The sequence below is a fragment of the Peromyscus eremicus genome, chromosome 9, assembly GCF_949786415.1.
Source record: "Peromyscus eremicus chromosome 9, PerEre_H2_v1, whole genome shotgun sequence".
Lineage (NCBI taxonomy): Eukaryota > Metazoa > Chordata > Mammalia > Rodentia > Cricetidae > Peromyscus > Peromyscus eremicus.
This window is the reverse complement of record NC_081425.1, coordinates 82,734,947-82,756,490: the sequence shown is the minus strand read 5'-3', so window position 1 is coordinate 82,756,490 and position 21,544 is coordinate 82,734,947. Positions and strand designations below refer to the sequence as shown.

The window sequence follows — 21,544 nt, the reverse complement described above, 5'->3', positions numbered from 1 at the left end:
GCCTTTCCTCACTTGGAAGAACGCTCTTTGCAAACATTTGTTTTCTGCTTCCTGGCCGAGGAGAAGCCAGGACTGTGGGGAACAAGGAGGACAGGATGAGGAGGGACACATGCCCACCTAGGCCTCGGGCTGCTCTTTTCCTTCCCACTCTGCCTACCCCAAGGGCAGACACACGCCAGGGAGCCCCCTCTGTGGCTTCCAGCACCTCTCAAATAACAGGGGGAACCCCAGAGCCAGGGCTGGGGCTAGACTCAAGGCCCAGAAAGGAAGCCCCAGGGACTTGGTGACAGAATGTAAGTCTCACAGCTGGACCCCACAGCATGACTCTGGGGACGCTAGAGGTCAAGGTAAGGATGCCTGTTGCTACCTAGTTGCTACACCTCTGCCCTTGACATCCCAAAGACAGGCCCAAGACTACATTCGGTCTCTGCCCTTGCTGGTGGCTATGTGATCACCTGTAGCTGGCTTCCACCTGGCTCAGGCCTGGCCCGGATACCAGGGCCCAGTAGTCCAGAAGCTGCCTATAAAAGCAACCCTAGAAAGCCAGAGAAAAGTGAGAGGTGTGGCTGAGGGTTCCCAGATAAAAAGCCATCTCCACCTGGCCCCAGCAAGCTCTTCCAGGAAGTCACCTCATCTATCCTCACAGCAGCTGAGTACAAGAGCTCCTGTCACTCCACTTCACAGACAGGGGCGGAGAGGGGGGTGTGACAGAGAAGGCCCTAACAAGAAGGCTGCCTATCAGAGTCAGAGCCCATGTTTCTCACCCAGGCCCCACTCCACAGCCCTGGGAACAGTTTACCTATGAAGTTCCTGACTGGGTTTCCAAGGCCAGACCCTGATTTCTGAAGAGATGCTCGGGATCCACGCCCCGTAATCCTACTTTTGCCTCAGTGTTGGGGACCCTAGGAAGCACTCCCTACACAGGTCTTGTAAGGGCTCAAGGGCACAAGGAGAAGGAGAAAGGGAGTGAGAGACAGAGAGAGAGAAGACTCAAGGAAGGATGGAGAATACAGGGGGGCAACAGAGCGAGACCCGGGTGGACAGAGGATGCGTGGCACATAGAGTGAGGAAGGCCTGGAAGAATGAGAAACAAGAGCTGGGGGTGGGGTGGGGTGGGGAGAAGGAGGGGAGGGAGGACTCCAAGAGTGAGCAAGAGAAAAGGAAACTGGTCAATGAGGAGAGGAAGAGGAAGCCATGGACAGGAGGAGAGCAGCGGCGGAGGAGGAGCGTGGGGGAAAGGCAGGCAGGCAGGTCAGCAGGGAGTGGGTGCTGGAAAATGGAGAGACGACGTAGAAAGCCAGCCTGCCCACCGAACGTTAAATACCTAACAGGAGATGACAAATCAAATGGGAATTACTGCGGTAAAAACATAATTAGAAACTTGATTGAAGTTAAACAGAATTTACATAACACTGCAAATTAACTTTACACAACTATTCACTGGGAAGGCGAAGAAAAAGCATTTCATTAGTAATCTATATTTAAACAATGGGCACTGGAAAGCTCTGGGGTTCAGAACTGGGTGCCTTCAAAAGGAGAGGCTTGCTGGGGAGTTTAATGCAGCGGGCGCTGTGGGCAGTGGTGGACAGAGCCTAGGGGGGACCTCTGTGCCTTCTGGGGAGCAGGGCGCCAGCTGTAATTCTGATGCTAGACCTGACTGGCTGCTGTGTGGCTCTTCGAAAGTGCCTTGCTCTCTCTGGGCCTCCATTTCCTCACCTCCACAGTGAGAATGCTGAAAGGTGGTTTATACCTGGATATTCTAGAAGAGTGTGGGAGACCGTAGAGTTTGTTTTAAGTTCCTAGACTTTGGGTTCAGATGGCTTTGATCTGGAAGTTCCAACCCCCATTGAGGCTTCGGGAACTGTCACGCCTACAAGGTGGGGCCGAGAGAGGACCCTGAAGACCCGAGATCCGGATGTGCCGATCTCTTGGTTCCTGGACCCTGGACGCTGGAGGTAGACCGAGCAGAGTTCTCCAGAGAACACCGCCGGTCTGCGCTACACCTTTCCCAGACCCTGTTACCTATCCCTTCATTTGTGAGTTACCCCACAAAATAAACCTCCCTTTTAACTATGTGGAGTGGCCTTAATAATTTCACCAATAACAAAGAGCCTCCCCGACAAATTAGCTGTGACATCCAACACACTGGGTCCTCCTGAGCCCTGGCTTACCAATCTGTTCAATGGCGATAAGTCCAGCCCTGCCAGAGATCACTGAGGCAGGAGAGGATTAAGACAGGGACAGGTGGAGTGAGGCTTAAAGAAAGTGAGTCTGAAGGAAGGCCCCGGGATTACTTGGCTATCCGCAGAGCACATTAATGAGATTACCCACAGTCTCCTGCCACCGAGGCGACATAGAGCCCCACAGCATCAAAGCAGCCTTGGCTGGCTCCCCTAATCCTAATGCAGAATCATGGGGGCACCCCCTCTCACTCTGTCCCAAGGCCTCACCTAGGTTCCACACAATTCTCAGACTGAGGAATGTCAGAAGCCAACAAACAGCCTACCACCTCTGTCAGCTCCTGCTGAGGGCTGAGGGCTGGCCTTGCTCCTGTGCCCCCTCCCCCCCCCCCCCCCCCCCCCCCGTGTCCAATGTCCAAAGCCCCTGCTGTCCTGCTGAGCCCACAGGCAGGGGAGTGCTTCTCCCTAAGGAGTTCCACATTGCTCTGCTGCACTGAAGGTTACTGGGTCGTCATCGTTTCCCCCTCCCACCTCCCCCGCCGACCCCACAGCCTCAACTGTACCCTCAAAGGCTCTTGGGAAATGGGGACTCACCATTGTCCCCTCTGCTCACCTGCCCACCATGAGGCACATGAGGGAGCTGTAGGGTCATTAGAGAGGAAAGAGACGGCTCAGGCTCAGGGACTCTCAGTGTGCTGGGTCCAGCATGGGGCAGTGGCAGCTTTCAATGTCCTGCCGTGGTAGCAAGGTGGGAACCCTGTCCCCAAGTCCTGAACACAAACAAGGAGTGTCTAGAAGCTGAGAGAGGACACACGAGGTTACAAATGCTCTTTTTGTGTCTCGCCAGCCTTGTCCCGGCCCAGTGGGGACACATCGAGACAGACAGAGCTTAGGTAAGGAGAGAAAATGATCACGGGATAGAAACACAGTCCCCTGCCTATGGCAGAGTGCCATGACCACTGGGCCAGCAGTCCAACCCTCCGGCAGCCCCGGAAGGTAGTTCTCTCTTTAAGAGCAAAGATCTGCTCCTGCCCAGAGATGTAACAGGGGGCTGTTCTTGTCTTTCCCTTGCCCTGCCTCCTTGAGCCCTGTACTCTGGACAAGGGATACAGGAAAGGGCGGAACCATGGGCCCAAGAGCCCTAGACGGGCAGGAGGCCAAAAGGGCCCAACAGGACTTCTCAAAGAATGAGAAATAGACAGACCTTAGGGCTAGAGGCCTGATGGGGCCTCACCAGATGGACAGAAGACGGGGACATAGGCTCATTAGCAGCCCACCCCTAGGGTCCTCGTCACCTGTGTAGCAGAAGGAAGTCCCTAGTCCCTTCTCCAACTCTAACAATCTTCTCTGAATACTGCTTCCCTATTAAGGTCTCTGAGCCTTTGTGTGTGTTTCCTCTGTTCCCTCTGCATTGCAGTGCCCTTCCCAGCTTTCCCAATGACATCTTCCTGTCCACTGAGAGCTGGCTCTGTTCTCCTCTGCCTCTCTGGTTGCGCCCTCCTGACATCCATTCCTGTTCCCTCCCCATCTGTGCTCCTCTCCAGGGCCAGATGGCTGTGACTCAGACTCAGGCTCCTGGCCTCCCCACTCTCAACAAGCTCTCTCTCAGGGTGACCTCACTGGCTGCCTAGCTTGCAACACCGGTTACAAACAATTTCCCGACCGTGCATCTTCAGCGACAGCTTCTCTTTCCAGACTCAGAGTTCACTTCTTAGAATCCAGTCTCAAGCAGGTGAGCTAGCTCAGAGTGTAAAGGTGCCTGCTGTGACAACCTGAGTTCAACCCATATGCACGCCGAGATGAGCAGATGCCCCCCTAATTGTAAACAAACAGGTAGATAGATAGATAGATAGATAGATTGACAGACAGACAGATAGATGCTAAAACAAAGCACCACCATCGCCTGCCACATGGTATCCTCATGTCTTAGACACTCACTGTCCATGTCTCCTCGAGAGCATAATCACCACCATGGTACAGCTGGTCAGTTTTATTCCTATTTACGCTGTCCCTCATCTCAGGAGCATCAGCCCTCCTCACCTCCTGGTGCAGTCACTGGACAGAGCCTTGAGGATCACATCAAGGGAGTAAGAATGGCTCTGAGATCTAGAGTCCGCTGTTACTGCATGATGTGCGGAGTGGTTCCTCCATAAGCCACCACGTATGTCTCTGTGTGGGTATGTGCACACAAGTCCCGGTGCCTGTGGAAGCTGGAGGCCAGAGTAACTGAGCTAGTACTACAGGCAGTTGGGAGCCAGCTGATAAGCGTGTGGAAAGCAAAGTCAGGTCCTCTGGACAAGCGGTACCTGCTCTTAACCACTGAGCCACTTCTACAGCCCATATCTATTTCATTTTTGTATGTGTACATGTACACACGAGGAGAAGCTGAAGGTCAATGTTGTCTTCAGTATCCACTCTCCATCTTTTTTGTGTTTTTTTGTTTGTTTGTTTTTTGTTTTTGGAGACATGGTCATACTATGAGGCTCTGACTGGCCTGGAACTTACTATGAAGACCAGGCTAGCCTTTTAAATTCACTAAGATCTGCCCGTTTCTGCATCCCTAGTGGTGGGATTAAAGGTGTGTGCCACTACACCTGGTGTTCCACATTGTGTCTTTGAGGCAGGGTTTCTCACTGAACCTGGAGCTCACCGGTTCAGCTAGACTGGCTGGCTGTTGAGCCTCAGGGATCCATCTGTCTCCATCTCCCCACCCTCCAGAAACAGTTTAAAGCAGAGGAGAGCCACAAAGCAGTGGGTATGACACATAGTTAGGCATTTCTAATATGATTTAATAAATACATAATCAAATAAAACAAAAATACATGCTCTTTTTGGTTCTGAGTTTAGAATCTGGTCACAAACTTCTAGAGTTTCCTGGGCCAAGTTCCTGCAAGCGCTCTACAGTGAATCAGTTCTGTTTGCAGGGAAAACATGGCAGAGAAGTGAGTGCTTGGTCCAAACACCAGAGTCAAGGCCATAGAAGGCTGGAAGCTTACAGCAGCACCCTCCCTTTTCCCAGTCCATCCTAGCCCCACAAACTCAGGGGACAGTATAGGGCCTCCAGAGAATGAAGTAACCAGAAAGAAGGTGGCAATGTAGAAGTCTGGGGTCCAAGATGGCGTCTTTTCCCAGCATTCCCTGAAGCTCTCCTCTCTCTTCCATCAGGCTCCTCCGGGCTACAGTGGTTGGCAGGGCCTAGAAGCATCAACCCCTCTTTGGATCATCGTGGGAGTGCCAAGCATGGCCCTGATCCTACAACCAGCACTCCAGATCCTCGATCCTATGGACTTGGGTGTGTGTGGGGGGGGGGGGGGAGTGCGGGGGTGGGGTGGGGGGTAGTCACCAGCCCTCTGTTGACCTGGTGTCCTTATCTATTTGTCTTCGGGACAGGTCCTGATGAGGTTGGTGGCCCCACAGTTCTAGAACCATCCCGGTGCTTTGCAGCTGGAGACCCTGCCTGGGCCCCACTGCCCGCCCTCCTGCTGAGAACAGGATGTGGGTGTCAGGAGGTGAGGAGAATGTGGGGTCGAGTTGGGAGTGGCCTTGGGTTGGGACTTCCTGAAGCCAGATCGGTTTACCACAGTCAGTTGGGCTCAGGACCGCACAGCTGTGAGTTATAAATGTCCCTCTCAGAAGAGGGTCTAGAGGCCCTGCTGCCAGTGGAGGCAGCAAGTGTCCAGAGTGCTCACCCGGGGGTCTTCCCCAGCTAACGGTCCGTCCTCTGGAGCTCGGTCCATCTGTTAGGCCCTCCATGAGCTACGGGCTTTCTGTACTTCTTACTCTCAGATAACTGATAAAGGCTGACCCCATCATCCCCTGTCTGCACCTTACCCTTCGGGTGAGAATCCTGTGGTCTTGGTGACCAAAGAGATCCTTGAGGGCAAGGCCAGTCCCGGGCCCCAACCTGGCACTAAACCCTCGACTTGGCACACAGCCAGCCACTCCAGCGACAACCTCACAGCTCAGCAACCTGTTTCCCGCAGCCTAACTGTCTTCTAGTGCCCACACCCCAGGGCACACACGGGGAAGAGAGAGAGTAAGCGGACCTCGGCCGGCATGCAAGAGCCCTCAGCTCAGAAGTACAGGGGCAATGGGGCCCAGCACCAAGGCCTTTGTGTGCTGCAGGTCCCTGGCAGGAGACACTGACCGGGAAGAGAAAAAGAACCCTTTCTCTCTGTGGGCTGCCTGGAACCCTTCAGGCCATTCTCAGGCTCAAACTGCAAGTAAGAGACCAGTCTGCACACAGCATGGTGTCTGGGGCTAAGAAGTTAGGTCCCTCTCAAAGTGGGCAGTGCCACCTCCTGCTGGGACCCACTGAAGGGGGAGCATAGAAGCAGGCACGCTGATAAAACTGTGTAGTTCAGATCCACAGAGGCTTAAGTTGATGCAATTTTGGAGACCCTCTTGAGTATGTCAAGCTGTAAATATCTACTTAGAGAGTCAGAAAAATCATAACAAACTCCTGGGTCCTAAGGGATCCGAGTCCTGTTTCTGATGAAGCTTCTTTAAACAATTTCCCAGAAATGCTTATAATGAAAGCTCCTAATTACAACTTGCTGCACTTCTCTGCCTATAACATTCCATAGCTCCCAGGGACTCCAAGACTCCATCCAGCGTTCCCCCGACCTTTGGTAATTATCATAGTGGTAATGAAACTATTAATAACAGCTAACTTTAAAGGGCCTTCAGCTGCATCGTCCTAAGAGTCCCTTAGTCTCATGACATCCTAGGAAGTACAAACTGTACCCATTTTAAAAGACGAGGAAACATAGAAAGACAAGAAGAACACAGCCCAAGGTCACAGCCAGGATACGAACCCAGACAGGCTGGCCCTGTGCCGCAGCCAGTCCTTGGCCAGTCCTCTCGACCACTGCTCTGCGAAGCTGGAGAGACTCCAACAGCAGCAGCAGCAGCAGCAGCAGCAGCAGCGGCGGCAACCAAGAATGGACGTTAAGTATACCCATTCATTTATGCATTCATTCACGAATGAAATCACTTACCCCACCTGGCACCAACATCTCAGCAAGCGAACAGGCCCCCTGCTTGCCTCACCCAACGTGCTGGGTCTTCTGCATAGGCAGAAATGGACACTGCCTTCACTTGCCGGGGCAGGTAGGCAGAGTTTGGAGTGGGAGAGGCCTTAGAGATGGACTGGGCTGGCACCATGAAGAGCTTAGTGGGGTGGAGGAGGGGGCTGCTCAAGGTCACCCAGCATGTTTCCAGACTGCCCCATGTCCCAGAGAAGGGGAGGTGGCTGGGGAGTGGTGACCATAGGGGCTAGCCTGCAGCAGCAGTGAGCTCCTGAGAGGTCTGCAGCTAGTCTTTTGGAGGGCAGGGAGGGTTGCTGGAAGCCTGGGGTCATGAGGCCAAATGATGGTGGAACAGGCTAGCTGGTGGCTGATGGAGGAGGAAGAGGAGGAGGCAATGGCAGGTGACTTTGGCCATTCAGGTCATGCCTCTGTTCTTCTCTTTTTTCTCCCGTTTGCCCCTAAGGCCTCCAGAATGACCGAAGGGTTGATGAACTGAGGATGACAGGTTATAGCACTATGGTCCCCTCCCACAGAGAGCATATAAGGAGGTGGTGGCCAAGGGCTCCAGCCAGGACCCACTGTGTACCATGGCTGAGTTGAGTACTTCCCAAGGAGCACTCTGCACATGGTTCTCCAATGTCTCTCAGCCCCACCAGCTCCTACTGAACAGAGGAAGAGATGAAGGTCTCAGAGCAGCAGGCAGGAAGATGGAAACCCTGGCTAGAAGCCTCCAGAGCCTTGGAGCTGTTCAGCCCGAGCGTCTTGAGACTGGCCTGGAAGACAGACAGATAGCAGGAAGCCATCCAGAGGCACATCGGCCTCCCATCTACAACCTGCAACACCAGGGAGGCCAGGATATGTGTCTGCGCCCTGTGTCAAGTGACCCTGGGCAGGAAGCCACTTTACAGGTCCTTCCGCTTACTCTCTATGTTTTTTGGGGGTTACTGATTTATGGCCAATAGAGTTAGGGAGACTCTGGAATGTTCCAGGAGTGCCATTTGCCCCTAGGATGAGGCAAGGTATCTATAGGCCAGGGAATAGCAGATCTCTGGACCCGCAAGGCCAGGGCCTGGCTCGGTAGTCATCGTCACTCCGACACTTTCAGTGTGTCCCTTCATCTGTCATCAGATACCACAAGCCCATCTGTGTTCCACCTTAATAATTTATGTATCATTATTTTAATCATTTTAAACCAATCACCTTCTTTTTCCTTAGCCTCATCTAAAGTACTATCATCTGCCAAATCATGGGTCTTATATACTAATTATACATATTTTCTAATCCACATGAAAATAAATACATAATATTAAAAATGTGAAATCAGCCCCACACCTGTTTCCTGGTACATCAGTCTGCAAAGGCCTGGGCAGGGTGCAGGCTTGTCATGGGGGGGGGGTGGGGGGCTCCGTCCAGGTGGGGAGAGTGCCTCCAAGAGCATAAGGGCTGCTGCGGAGCTACAGCACAATTGATAGTGAGAGGAGGCGGAGATTTCTCCAAGAGCACAAGGGCTGAGCCAGGCTGCCCTTTCCTTCCTTGAGTTCTTAAGTCCATATGAGCACTAGAACGAGAGTCCATGCACCAGAAGTGGAGTCTGTCTCTCTCTGGGAGGGGTGGGTCTCAATCTCCTATGTCAAGGGGCATGAGCCAGGGGTTCCCCCCAGCTCCATTAGTCAGACTGCAGCCCAAGCACTCATGGTATCTGACATTCCTGGTGACCCCCTGATCCCCAGACAGGCCCTCTGAGCACCATCCCCCAGCACTTCGTGTGTGACAGCTACAAGAGTAGACAATCACCAGCCAATCTGAACCCCGTCTTTACATAGAACAAATACAAGTATTTACGTAAAAGTCGTTAGGAGTTCTTCTCTTTTTAATTAGCAGAAATAAATGCAAAATGAATGGTAATTAGGCAGCTGATGGGTTTGGTAGCACAATCATGCCTGCAGTGGTGCCTCAGTCCTTAAACACAGCGCTCCTGGGAAGCAGCAGACCTTATTTACACACTGTATTTATATTAAAAAAAAAAAAGCAGGGACAGAGACCATGGCCTGGCCCTGCTGGCTGGCAAGGGTCCTGGCACTGAGCAGGGCCCAGAAGGGGAGGAGCCAACGTGCTCAGCAGGGAGGAGGGGTGGTAAAGACACCACCTCGGCCCCGTGGGTCTATTTCAGGCCTGACATGTGTCACGAGAAGCTGGGAATGGACCTCCCCGGCAGGAAGTGGGCTGCAGTGTGTGAGGGGCTGGCAGCGGCTCTCCTGGCCCTCCTGTCTGTTTCTTTCTTTCCTCTGGTTGCTTCTCTTTCCTTGGCTGGCCCTGGCCATTTACTGGATATTTCTCAAGCTGCCACCTGCAGTACAGAGAAAGGAATATATATATTTCTTCCTGGACTACATCCAGGAGTAATGCTCTTAATGCATTGGCACTGATAAGCTCCAGGTCAGAGGAGCACCCAGGGCAGGTGGGGGCCGTTGAAGTAGTCCAATGGGAATTGGGTTTCTAAGGATACACAGACGTTTTCTAAGAAGTGTAACAAAGGGACCTACATGTACAGGAGCAGTCACTACACCCATGAGCACTCCCGGGGGCATGGAGACGGGAGAAGGGAGCAAGGTCTTAGATGCCAGAATAAGGATGTGGGCTCCTGCAGAGGTCTACGTGGAGGAAGGCAGCTCTTTCCTCAGTTCCCTTCCCCCACCCCAGCACCACAGAGAGGGCCAGGTGGACCGGCCATTAGAGGCAGCTGGTCTGGCTCAGCAGAGCAAGCACCGAGCAGAGGGAAGCTAACCTGATTATGGTAGCTGTCAGTCTGGAGGAAGAGGGGGGGCGGGGGTGGTTGGTTGGCGTGGCCCCTGGGAATGCACAGGAAGGTGCACACTGAGCCAGCCTGGAGTCCTCAGTGAGGGGTGGTCTTAAGAAACCTGGGAAACACACGGCAGCCATGCACAAGCCCCTAACGCAACTCCAATGCCGCTGCAGCCTGTGAGGTACCAGCTGCAGCCCTGAAGAACAGCGCCCTCCTCTGGGCCATAAGCTCTGGTCTCTAAAAGAAAGAGTGAACTGGCAGTGGAGAGGGTCAGCAAATTGGCTTCTGCTCCCCTCCCCCCACCACCCCGAGAGTTTGGTGCTGCATTCGGAGGACCTGAGGCCAGGCATGCCCTCTGAGGTTCACTCTAGACCCTGACACTCCCTCTTGTCTTCCCTCCAGTCCAGTTCACAGGCTCCTGAGCGTGCTGCGGTGGGCAGCTAAGCCTGAAACCTGCAAGGGGCCTGGCTCACACAGACAGAAGCCCAGGGTGGATAAGAGAAAGGTTGGCAGCGGGGGCAGCCTCCCTGCCACCGGGACACTCCAAGAAGTACAACTGGGAACCTGACTGGCTCTCAGAGTCCACTGTGCCTCCACCCTGGCAGGCAAACGGTGGCGGCCCTTCCCTCCCTCTTTCGAGGTCCCTCCACGCTGGGAACAGTAGTCCCTGCCCATAGGAACTCAGAGAAGCAGGAAAGGCAGGGATCTGAGAGTCAAAAGCCCTGGGTGGCAGCTTAACGGTGCCTTTGAACACTGGGTTCTGACGGATTTCCCAAAGGGAAGCCCTCTCACCTCTCCAGCATGGGCAGTCTCGACCCTCCCTTCCCCAAAGCAGCTCAAATGGCTTTTACTGGCAGCCCCACCAGGTCTAGGGACTAGGTGCCAACTCCTAAGAAGGCGCTTTGGGTTTGTAGAAGATCAAGATCACACCTCGAGGCTTCTCCGCTCTGTAAGTCCTGCCTGGGGCCAAAATCAATAAAAATCTTCACTCGGTGTCACCAGAGCAGGCGCAGGCCCTGCCACAACATTCCTTCCACCCGGGGAGGGACTTGGGGTCGTCTCCTCTGGCCCATGACCTCAGTCCCAGCTGCAGGCAGCAGCTGAGGGCAGGGTGGGGCGGTGTCCCTAGGTAGCTTGGGGCACATGGAAGACTGCCTCTCCAAAGTGCCTCTCCAAAGAAGCACTGGTGCCATTCATCAGCTGGTTTTCAGGGCTGTGAGAAATCAATGGCCTCTGCACTGCAAACTCATCATTAGGACGGAATTGATTTGTTTAAATATAATAACACAATTGAACGGAGGACGGTGGGGGTGGGGCAGGACCTCGGCAAACAAAAACACAGCCATACAGCTGAGAGAGAGGCACTGGACCACGGGGGAGCCAGCTGCAAATCACACTCCATGGTGCCTGCTGGACCCCATGAAGCTAGGGGTGGGTGCTGTCCCTGATTCCAGGTGGCATTCCAGAAACGTCCTCAGCAGCCTATGGGTAGACCCAGAACCCTGGCTGGCCACAGCTACGTTGCTCTTGGAGAGGATTGTGCTTGAACATGGGTTCACCCAACACCCTGTCATGAGCCCCCATCCCTGGGGTCCAGACACCTGTGGGAGGAAAACATGAGTGAACCCTGGGGTCCGATCAGAAGGCGCCCAGTGGAGACGGGGTGACTAAGTGACGACACAGGCCAGCAGGCACTGGCTGGGATTCTTGGGGTGTCAGGGGCCCTGGGAAGGAGTGCTAGGACAGAGCAAGGGTGGGGGTGGGCAGAAATGAAAGTGACATCGTGAGAGCCTCTTTGGAAGATGGTTGACAGCTCAAGGACAAAGTACTTCCCTGTTCTGACAAAAAACGGGTAAGCGTTGTGCCTATCATCCTTACAACGTCCCAGGACCCTGCATGCTCTTACTGTGTGTCACTTCATTTCATTCCAGTAGCCTGTGATGAAGGCATTCTTGTTACCCACATGTCATAAATTATACTACCGAGGCTTATCTGGGCTGCCCCAAGTCGCATAGCTGTGGAGCTGGGAGCACACGCCTGCATTTACCACACGAGCCTGCTCGCTCCCCACGGCACAACTCTGCCCTCCTGGAACTGAACATCCATGTGAGCACACAGGCTGCTCCTGCATCCGAAAGCTGGGCCTGAGCCACACTGGGCAGCTGGGGGCAGTAGTTCTGGGTAGTGTCTGAGCAGGGTGTTGTTCTGGTTGTTCCCGAACACACTGTATCCACAATGAGACCAGGCATGGACTGGGCATGGAGCCAAGCCTGTACGCCTGTACAAAGGTACTACGTCACCCATACCACTAGAGACAGAAGACTCCGAAGGCTCAGGTGGGCTGAGGGCCCAAACAGATCTCAGAACTCACTAAGTCAGGAAGATGGCCTTGATGGCATCTTGTAACGTGGACTCCCCGCCCCCCCCCCCCATGGCAATGGGAAACTGGGGAGACAGAGAAGGTTGGAGCGGGTGACACAGAGGCAGGAACTTAGTAAGGCCTGGCTGCTGGCGGGAGCAAGATATTGAGAAGAACACAGAGCCAGAGATGAGAAAAGGGTCCAGGGACCAGGGAGAGTGGAGTGTCGATGATATCCTAGGCTTCTTCCATGCGAGACCTGGCCTCAACATGCACCGCTTTCTACATCTGTAAGAATTGACCCAGGCCCCCAAGGAGCGCACCCCCGAAGTCCTGGCATGGGGAGGGGCAACACAGGCCAGCAGTGTCCCCGGCCCTGCTCTGTCCCTCTGCTGAGAGGTCTCCTTTATCAGTGCTGGTGTTCTCCATCACTGCACCAGAAAGTCCCTGCTCCTTTGGGGGCTCCTTCTGCCTCCGCTCTTCAGACGTTCCGAGGCTAAAGAGAAGGATGGTTCAACAGGTAAAGCCCTTACTGCGCAAGTGTAAGAACCTGTGCACGCGCGTCCCATGCAGAGAGAGAGAGAGAGAGAGAGAGAGAGAGAGAGAGAGAGAGAGAGAGAGAGAGAGAGAGAGATCCGAAATACCGCAAAGTAAGAAGCGGTCATGTATATCTGTAATCCTAATGCTCCCACAGCAAGATGGAAGGCGAAGACATGAGAATCCCAGGAAGCTCACAAGCCAGCTGGTCTAGTGTACACAAGGGCAAACACGAGAACCTGCCTCACACAAGGTGGAAGGAAGGCAAGGATCGACCCTTGAGGAGTCAAAGACCTCTACATGTGACCATGGCCCTTGAGCACCTTGAGCCCCACCCCCCCCCCCCACACGCGTGAGATAACAATAAAACAGAGGTTCCAGAAATCTTTAGAAGGGTGGGAGGAGAGCTGCCAAGGCCCTCTGTGCAAATGGGGAAACTGAGGCATGATAAACAGCAGCCCATCTCCCATCAGCCAGCTACTGGTACAACCTGGGCAAAGACCTGACTGGCATGTTCTAGAATCCTCCTGAGACCAGGGTGGAGAAGAGTGGTTGGAGAGGCACACAGTACTAAGTCTGGAAATAGTGGTGACCAGCACCCAGCAGGGAGCAGGCACAGGAAGGGCCAAGTCCAGACAGAACCAGCAAGTCCCCCAAGCTGAGGGAGATCCAAGTGGGCCTGTGAAGGGGAGGCACTCTGTCCAGCCAGAGCTGGCCCTGTCACCCACCCTGCGTCACCCAGAAGAGAGACGAATCTCCAGGATTTGGAACTTGAGTTACGAATGCTGGAGCAGTCCTAGGCATGCACAGCTGTGGGTCACTCTAGCTGGGCTGATATTCTGGATTCTGGTTTCCAGACCTACCCTTTTCTAACTGTGGGTGGCCTCCGTGTGCCTCAGTCTCCTCATCTGGAATGCAGTGTATAATGGGACCTTGTGTGAGGGGTTTGGAGACGGAATTCAGGGACCCCACGTGCTGTGTGCTCAGCAGCTGACACCCGTCACTCAACACAGCAGGTGGCCACTGTCACTGCCACCAACAGTGCCACCAGCCTCACTAGCAGGAGGCCCAGCTGAAGCGTCCCCAGCATGACGACTGGACTCCACGCTCTTCTGTGAGCACATGTGCTGATGACTGAGCCTCCGTACGACATAGGGTAAGTTAGAGCATTATCATCTGAGGCACACTGGAGTAGCCCATGTGCCAGGCACAAGCCCAAACCTGGAAAACCACTCCTGTTTCCACTGGGCTGAGTCCAAAGCCAGCCAGCCCCTGGATGAAGGCCAGTGTGCACACACTTCTGGTCATACTGACCCAGGACACGAACCAGACAAACACTGGCTAGGCAGGCATGGCAGGCCAGGCTGGAAGTGCGCGGGGAATGGGCAAGAGGCCCTGACCTGGAGGAAGTCAAGTTGCCAATCCTTCGCCTGTTCTGGAACGTTCCTTCCCTGTTCCAGCGTATCAGTCTCATTTATTAGGTTCCCAGAGTAGCTGTTTGGGAAAAGCTCCCAGAGGGCCTCGGCTCCTCCTGTACATTGCCTTAGTACATCCTTGCAATACTCTATGGTCACGTGTTGCTGCCCATTTCAGAGATCGGGATGTACGCAGGCTCGCAATACCCAAGCCAAAGCCTGGCTTGTCTTCATTGCTGGGGTGGCAAGGCTGGAAAACAGTCCTGGGATAGAGGCCACACCGTGTCTGGGTTCAGAGGAGGATGAGAACTGAGCACCAGATCACTAGGGGATGGAGCATGCCCCCTGCTGGAGCCCAGGAATGAGGTGGTCACTGCAGACAGGGAGTGCCCACAGGGAAGCAAGGAAAGGGAGGAGGAGTTCCCGCAGGGCCACTGCCTGACAGCCTGAGGACATGGAGACCTGACAGGGACAGCAGGGCGGAGCCTAGTGCCACCCCAGGAAAAAGGTCACTGAGGCGGGGAGCAAGCGTGGGCTGGGCAGGGGCTGAAGGAAGCTGGCCCCAGCTATTTTTAGTATCTTGATGCAAGAGGGAGAGGCCCTTCTACCAGGTAAATGTCAGCACCACTAGCACTTGTGGCCAATTAGAGCAGATGAAGTCCAGGAGGGAAGAGAGCAAGGCCTCCTGTGGGCTTCTAGCAACTCTAGCCAGTGGTTTCCCCTAACAAACAAACAACACTTGCTTGGTTCCCAGAGGAGTATAATAAGCAGGGCCCCGGATGCTCAGCTTGATTTTGGATTGGCTGTGTGACCTTGGCCAAATGTCCTGCCCTCTCTGACTCTAGTTTTCCCACATTGGATGCAGGCTCATACCCGGCTGATACCATGAGAATAACATGAGTCAGGGGTCATGGAGAGGCTTTGAGTTCAGGGAATTCGGCCACTCCTTGTTGTAGGGGTAGCTGTTGTAGCATTCCAGAAAGAACTGTGGGCTTCCTGGACAGGATCCTGGGCCATCCCTAGGCTGACGGGAACGGAGCCGTGCACACTGCTAGTGCAGGAGGTTTATGCAATCCCAGGACCCGGAGTCCACGGGGCCTGTGGCTGGAGCTACTGCCAGGAAAGCGGTGAGAACAGGACCACTGTGAGTCAGTGCCATTTGGCACACAGTGTGGAGTGATCGGGGAGCAGACCACAGGGCCCCAGCATGGCTACCGATTGGAGACTGGTGGCAGCCAGGGAGGTCTCCCCACCTACCATACCTTCACCAGAGCCTGGGTCACCTGCCACAGTCTTGGGAGGACTACCCTCTCCCTACCTCCAGCCTCTCCCAGGAGGCAGTTGGTTATAGGAAAGTTGGGGATGCCCAAATCAGGCCCTTCTCCCAAACCTGTTCTGAGAACTAGATCCTCAGCCTACAGGCAGAATTACCCAGGGCCATCCCCTGCCCTCCCGGGATGGTCTAGCCTAGGAAACTCTAGGAGCCTTAAGCTGGTTTCCATCAGCTATGGAGAAGCCCTGAATCCAGCTCCAGTTTCCCCAGCCAGTTGCCCACCAAGGATCCAGGCAGTTTTATCCCTCCCTCAGCAAAAACCCAAGCACAGCTTGTGCTGGCCAAAGGCAGATGTTCCCACCGAAGCCTGGAGGTGGCTCCTAGGTACCTGAAGCCCAGAGAAGATCCAATGGAAACCGAGGCACAGACGTGGAACATTAGGGAGTTAGAAGAAAAATACAAATTCCATTCTTCTGGCATCTAGACTTCCACGGGCACCTGCCCACCCCCTTCCTTTATCAGCCCCTTGGCCCTCTACACAGTCACTGGGCAGCCTCTCTGCCCAGCTTTTCCTGTGGCTTGGATACTGGCAGGTCCACTTCAGGTTCGTTCTTCAGGACTAGCTGCAGACCCTTACCCCAGGTTAACAGGAATGCCATAGCGTAGCCTCCCAGACTGCAGGGTGGCTGAGTACTCGGCATCCCACTGCAAAGGGAGATGATGAGGACTGTGGGTAGACCCTGATCTCCGGTCTACTTTCTGTTCTCGTCCATAGCATCTTGACACCAAGTAAATGGGTCAGGATAGAGAAGATTTCACTACTGGGAGGGCCATGACGGAAGGCAGTGTGATCAGTTTTCACAGAGCTGGGCCCCCTGCCCCTTTTTGGTGAGTCTCCACAAACATCTGAGCTTCCCTGGGCTCTCGGCAGCCATGGCTCCTCAGCTGACTTTGCTTTTTGTTAAACACAGTGCTCTGGTCACTATTGCTGGTCCTTACTGTCAGCATCCCCACCTTCCCTACCGTCAGAGTAGTTTAGGAGGGCAGTGTGCTTGGCGGTAAGGCTAGAGCGCCATGTTGTTACTGTGGAGCTCTACCACCGGGCCTCGGGTCTCCCGCGCCATGGGGATCTTGGCCAGGTGGCTCCCGCAGCACATTCCTTCTCTGGGAGAGAGTGTGACATTTTGATGCCTCAAGACAGCAGGCAGCCCAGGGTCTTCTCCTTTGCTGTGAGGTATGTGGGGGCTTTGGATACACAGACAAAAGGCACAGGCAGAGCTGTCCTTCATTACAAGTGGGGCCTGGGTATGTGTCTCACGGACAAGAACAAGGTGAACGCCAGGCAAGAGCTGGCTGAGCAAACCTCAGTGGAAGGAAGAGTTGCCCATATTACATTCACAGAGCTCTTTATGGGCCCTCCCTCATTCCTACATAAATAGGTAGGTGGTAGAGTTGGAGAGCAACACGGCCTTGCCCACCTTGGGAAGGATACCTGAGTCTTAGCCTCTTGTATCTGACATAATGAAGCTGTGTGTCCCCAGGCTGGTTTCTGGGCTTCTGTAATCCTCTGTCCCTCAAGAACGTCCACCCCAAGCTCCTGAGCTGAGTTTGGGACTCTGAAGGGTGAGGGACCAGCAGATGTGCAGAGGGTGGCAGAAGAGGGTGGCACTTGGCCCCCGTTTAGACCACCCTCCTCCTGCCTTTGGGTAGGTGGGCTTTTCCCTCCCAGAATAGGTACTGAGGGCTTTAAGACCTTGTGGGGCCCAACTGCCCAGCTACAGGAAGAAGCCAGTGCGATCCCTGTTTCCCCCAGCCTGGGAACCAAGGCTCAGGGGCTCTACCTCTAGTGTGGCAGCTGAGGCTGGACCCCAAGTCCCTAGAGAGCTGCCCTTGCTCCCATTAAAGAAGAAAGAAGCCAGGCCAAACTGGGTATGGGTCTCTGGGGTCCGCGGGAGCTGCTGAAGCACCTGCTTCCAGCTAAAGCTGAATGATCTTCCTGGCTGGCCGGGAGGCTGTCAGGGCCCACAGAACTCTGCCCTGCTTCCCCCTCCTCCAGGCAGGCTTCTTGGCTACCTCCTCAGCCTTCGCCCTCACTGAGGGGACACCTCTGTGCCTGTGCACCGCAGTTCTGTGACTGCTGCCTTGGACTCATGCTCACCCAAGGGCTCAACCGCGCCGTTCCCATTCAGCCCAAGGGCCCAGCATGGTGCCAGCGTCTGGGAGAGCCAGCCTGACAGCAGGGAGAACATATGGTTCCAGAGGAAACTGGGCTTGATCCCAGCTCCACCAAGGGCTGTGTGACTCTGGGTAGGTTTCCTAGTCTCTCTGTGTGGTGAGTTTCCTCATCCGCACCATAGGACAAGTTCAGCTTTCACTGGGTTGTTGATGCCTTTAAAAACGTCACCTTCTGGTTGTACAAGGCTAAGGAATAGCCACAGAGAAGGGCAGGGACTTATCCAAGGTCACACAGCAGGTCTAGTGGAAAGGCAGCCCCACCCTGCTAACCCATGGGGGCAGGAATAAGCAGCAGGCTGTAGACTATTTCCAGCTCCAGGCTGGAGTAGCGGGGAGGAGGGCGGGGCGGGGCAGGCTGCAGAGGCTGCTAGTGGAGGGGTGGCCTGGAGGCCACAGATTCCGGGCAGGGGCTGGGGCATGCATTCTCAGCTGGACTGAAGACTGACAGGCATGTCACAGGCGGCCCTGGAAGTCCAGTTCTGCATGACCTCAGGCTGGGCCCAGCCTGCTGGCCTTGGCACCCAAGGTCTTTTCAAGCAGCCCACATTGTGCTTAACCCTAGTGCACAGACTACAGGTGACTGCCAGTCTGGAGGCAAGATGCCATTGCCTGGAGCCTGGGGGCTGCTGGGGCACGAATGTGACTCTTGTCACCTGGCTGCCCACAGAACGTGCACGGGATCACCTCCTCAGGAACCCAGGTCTCCCCCACCCCTTCCCGATGTCTTCTCAGTGATTCCACAGGCAAGCCTCTCTCTAGGAACTGTCCCTGAGTATCCACACAGCTGGAGTCAACCATGTCACGCACCCCTGCTACCCACCACCCGTCCACAGGCCTGGCTGGAAGCATGGTGACCATATGACACCTCCCAGGGAAGTCTCTCTCCCTCACCTGCAGATGATGACAGGGGGCTCAAAGAGACTTTGTAACAAGAATGAGGCAATAAAAAAAATAAATAAAAAATGGAGCAACCGAGCCACGAACACCCCAAAGCCTAGGCCCTGAGTCCACGCTCTTCACCGTGTGATGTTCAACGCATTCACTCAGTGTGCCTTCTCTACATTCCAGCCACAGAAGGGGTAGATGGTCACAGCCTGACAGGACACCCTTTCCCTCTGCATCTGGCCTTTCCACCTGTGATGGTCGGAAGCAACTCAAGTCTTCTCGCCTCTGCCCAGCGAGTGGCTTGTCCAGCTCTGTGTGGGCTGAGCCATACTCCTCCCAGAAATAAGCAGGGCTGAAGGCTTCTTTACTCTGATGGGCCAGAGCTCCAGGACCCACCAGCTCATCTTCAGGAGCAGAAAACCTAGAACCTCTCCTTTACCAGGGGCTGAAGTTGAATTTTACCAAGAGGGGGGGAAAAAAAAGTCTGTCTCTAGGGCCCTTTACAGCCATCATCCATCTCACGGCCTGGGTGGACCTCCTCACCATAGCCCAGGGGAGTTTGGAGTGGCGTGGCGTTAGGTCTCACAGCCACTGTTTGTTGTTTGTTTGTTTTTTGCATCCAGCCAATAGGAATAATGCCTTTTACCAGATCTAATGAGTTATGCGAGCATGCTGCCCACTGCAGAGAACCACAAAAGGCAGCACCTGGTAGTGATACCGGGGCACAGAAGGCTCCAGGCATCCAACCCACAGGAACAAGTGCATAGGAACGGGCAAGCAGAGAGCAGGCCAGACAGGAAGCTCTGCAAACAGCAGGCCTTGGCAGCATCAGCTCTGCTGCTGAATCTTCCTTTTCTCTCTGTCCCTTGCCATACACGCTGCCAGGCTGCTGGTTTAGCAGGGATGGGACTGGGCAGCAGGGGCAGGTAGGGCAGGCTGGAACAGCGTACCCAAGAGAGTTCCCACACAATCCTAATGCAGCCTGTCCCCAGCTGCTGGAGACAAGCTAGACCCTGGCATCACAGAGCCTCCCGCTGTGGGAGGGGACAGCACTGCTTATGTAGTGGACGAAGCGCCGAGGCCAAGGGGCCTTGTACAGGGTCAGCAGGCCTGTAGACAGCTTGTAAGTGGAGGAGCCTATAGATCCACTTGATTGCTCCCACTTTATTCCACTTGTATGCAGAAGTACTTCTAGACAAGTCCATTCAACTTCTACACCTGGCTTCAGGGGCTGGCCTTTGTCACCCTGGTCCTCAAGCTTTAAGGGACCTCACTGTGCTTGCCATCATTCAAGTCCTTAATACTTTGTGAACAACTGGCCTTGATTTTTATTTTTCACTCGGCCCTGCAAATGATACAGCCGGCCCTGATTCTAACGGTCTCTCACGGGCACTCAGGTACAGGCCTGAATGGCTGTGAGTTAACTTTTGCTTCCCTGGGACTCCGCAGGAGCTGGGCTGCCCTCTGCTTGGTCTTCCTTACCCATCTATATCAGCATAGTAACCTTCTCACCTTCCCCAGGTCCGCTCAAACACCACTTCCCAGGCAGGGCTTATTCCTAGTCTTTCTACCCTGATGCAGATGCTACTCCCACATCAGGGAGGCATCCCAGCAGAAAGGAGGGCTTTGGGTGCAGCGTGGTTAATCAATACCAATTCTGGCCCTGTCATTTCCTGCCTGTGTATCCCACCCTCTCTAGGCCTCAGTTACCCCATCCAGTGTGAAATGGCCAATTCCTAGAGTATCTGAGGAAGTATCTAGATCATAGCAACCAGCAGCCACTGTCCCTTCGTAGAAGGCCTCCCCTTTTGTCATGAGTTGGCTCTTCTGAGGACACTCAGACCCACCCTCAAGAAGGTGCCGCAGAATGAGGAGGACCAGGACAGGGCTCAAGGGTGCATAGATATGAACGTAAACCCAGGTTTGGTCAGGTGTGTGGCCTCTGGCAAGGTACTTTCTGACCAAGCTACTTCCCGCACAATGGGGATGGTGACAGCCACTCCCTCAAGGGGAGTTATGCAGGGAAAATGCTTGGCATGGTACCGATGCACAGTCAAGTGTCCACAGGAGCAGAGGACACTACTCTCTTACTACGACGACTGTCATTATGTCCAGAAACTAGATTAGAAGGCAAAATCCCCTAGCAGGAGGGTGAGAGCCACCAAGCCCACACAGGGCACTGACAATAGACTAAATCCAGTTCCCAGGCGAGGCCCAAGCCCTCTCTTCTCTGGTTTGGAAGCCCAGAAACAAAGGGGAAACGGAGGAACAAGCCATCTCCCCACCCAGCTCCTCAGGCCGCTGACACCGCCTCTTTCAGACGGCCACACACACTTAGCCATCCCTCCGTGGCAGATTCCCGGTACCAATATAGCTGGCTCATCCACTCACCTGCTAAGGCTTCCGTCAGTCGATCACAGCTCAAGGCTGTTGCGATGTTGGGGGACGGGGGCTGCGGCGAAGGAGGTGCCGAGTGGGCTCTATGCTGTCCGAGCACAGTGGCCACAAGTTCTGCAAGAGAGAGCAGAGGAGACAATGAGGCCCAGGTTCCGGCCAGCAGGCAACCCCTGAGTCTCCTAGCGGTCCCTTAAATCCAGCATGCCTGGGTCCCTCAAACCACCTCCTGGAAAACACAGCCGCATATCCAAGGGGAGCTCCAGAGAACTGGGGGCTGTAGTTCTTCTTAGAAGAGGCACGGGCTCTTGAGATTCATACTTGCGACCCAACCAACAGCCTCACTCAGTGGGCTCGATAGCCCGTATACAGACAGCAGCAGTTACCCCCGATGCTTACCACCACTCTACCCCACCAACAGGCCTCCTGTCCT

General features: G+C 54.5%; 1 protein-coding gene across 4 annotated transcripts in view; it reads right to left on the bottom strand.

The window, feature by feature from the left end:
• Zmiz1 (zinc finger MIZ-type containing 1) overlaps positions 1-21,220 on the bottom strand; it is a 158,611-nt gene extending 137,391 nt beyond the window's left edge. For all 4 annotated transcript variants that reach the window (XM_059273879.1, XM_059273881.1, XM_059273882.1 and 1 more), the window contains exon 1: positions 21,109-21,220. The gene's annotated coding sequence lies outside the window, so the exon portion shown is untranslated. The remainder of the gene's footprint in view (positions 1-21,108) is intronic.
• Between the last annotated feature and the right edge of the window lie 324 nt (positions 21,221-21,544).